This window comes from Leptodactylus fuscus, chromosome 4, assembly GCF_031893055.1.
Source record: "Leptodactylus fuscus isolate aLepFus1 chromosome 4, aLepFus1.hap2, whole genome shotgun sequence".
Taxonomy (NCBI): Eukaryota; Metazoa; Chordata; class Amphibia; order Anura; family Leptodactylidae; genus Leptodactylus; species Leptodactylus fuscus.
The window spans coordinates 152409423-152411531 of record NC_134268.1 but is presented as its reverse complement, the minus strand read 5'-3'; positions in this window follow the sequence as shown (position 1 = coordinate 152411531).

Genomic DNA, 2109 nt, shown 5'->3' with positions numbered 1-2109 from the left:
TGAGTGAGCCTTTAAAAAGCAGTGTTTTTGGCACTTAGAGTGAGTAGAGCCTTGCAAAAGCAGTGATTTTGGCTATTGGAGTAGGTAGATCCTTAAAAATACAGTGCTGTTTGAGTGAGTAGAGCCTTTAAAATACAGTGCTTTTGGCTGTTGGAGTGAGTGGAGCCTTTAAAATGCAGTGCTTTTGGCTGTTGGAGTGAGTGGAGCCATTAAAATGCAGTGCTTTTGGCCCTTGGAGTGAGTGGAGCCTTTAACATACAGTGATTTTGGTTGTTGGAGTGAGTAGAGCCTTTTAAGTACAGTGGTTTTGGCTGTTGGAGTGAGTAGAGCCTTTATAATACAGTGCTTTTGGCCATTGGCGTGAGCAGAGCCTTAAAAATGCAGTGTTTTTGGCCGTTGGAGTGAGTAGAGCCTTTATAATACTGTGCTTTTGGCTGTTGGAGTGAGTAGACCCTTTAAAATACAGTGCTTTTGGCCCTTGGCTTGAGTAGAGCTTTTAAAAAGCAGTGATTTTGGCCCTTGGAGTGAGTGGAGCCTTTAAAATACAGTGCTTTGGGTTGTTGGAGTGAGTGGAGCCTTTCAAATGCAGTGCTTTTTGCTGTTTGAGTGAGTAGAGCCTTTAAAATAGAGTGCTTTAGGCTGTTGGATTGAGTGGAGCCATTAAACGTCAGTGCTTTTGGCTGTTGGAGTGAGTGGAGCCTTTAAAATGCAGTGCTTTTGGCTGTTGGAGTGAGTGAGCCTTTAAAAAGCAGTGTTTTTGGCACTGAGAGTGAGTAGAGCCTTGCAAAAGCAGTGTTTTTGGCTGTTGGAGTCGGTAGATCCTTAAAAATACAGTGCTTTTTGCTGTTTGAGTGAGTAGAGCCTTTAAAATACAGTGCATTTGGCTGTTGGAGTGAGTAGAGCCTTTAAAATGCAGTGCTGTTGGAGTGAGTCGGGCCTTTAAAATGCAGTGCTTTTGGCTGTTGGAGTGAGTGGAGCCATTAAAATTCAGTGCTTTTGGCTGTTGGAGTGAGTGGAGCCTTTAAAGTACAGTGGTTTTGGCTGTTGGAGTGAGTAGAGCCTTTAAACTTCATTGCTTGTGGCTGTTTGAGTGAGTAGAGCCTTTAGAATGCAGTGCTTCTGGGTGTTGGAGTGAGTGAGCCTTTAAAAAGCAGTGTTTTTGGCACTTAGAGTGAGTAGAGCCTTGCAAAAGCAGTGATTTTGGCTATTGGAGTAGGTAGATCCTTAAAAATACAGTGCTGTTTGAGTGAGTAGAGCCTTTAAAATACAGTGCTTTTGGCTGTTGGAGTGAGTGGAGCCTTTAAAATGCAGTGCTTTTGGCTGTTGGAGTGAGTGGAGCCATTAAAATGCAGTGCTTTTGGCCCTTGGAGTGAGTGGAGCCTTTAACATACAGTGATTTTGGTTGTTGGAGTGAGTAGAGCCTTTTAAGTACAGTGGTTTTGGCTGTTGGAGTGAGTAGACCCTTTAAAATACAGTGCTTTTGGCCCTTGGCTTGAGTAGAGCTTTTAAAAAGCAGTGATTTTGGCCCTTGGAGTGAGTGGAGCCTTTAAAATACAGTGCTTTGGGTTGTTGGAGTGAGTGGAGCCTTTCAAATGCAGTGCTTTTTGCTGTTTGAGTGAGTAGAGCCTTTAAAATAGAGTGCTTTAGGCTGTTGGATTGAGTGGAGCCATTAAACTTCAGTGCTTTTGGCTGTTGGAGTGAGTGGAGCCTTTAAAATGCAGTGCTTTTGGCTGTTGGAGTGAGTGAGCCTTTAAAAAGCAGTGTTTTTGGCACTGAGAGTGAGTAGAGCCTTGCAAAAGCAGTGTTTTTGGCTGTTGGAGTCGGTAGATCCTTAAAAATACAGTGCTTTTTGCTGTTTGAGTGAGTAGAGCCTTTAAAATACAGTGCATTTGGCTGTTGGAGTGAGTAGAGCCTTTAAAATGCAGTGCTGTTGGAGTGAGTCGGGCCTTTAAAATGCAGTGCTTTTGGCTGTTGGAGTGAGTGGAGCCATTAAAATTCAGTGCTTTTGGCTGTTGGAGTGAGTAGAGCCTTTCAAATGCAGTGCTTTTTGCTGTTTGAGTGAGTGAGCCTTTAAAAAGCAGTGTTTTTGGCACTTAGAGTGAGTAGAGC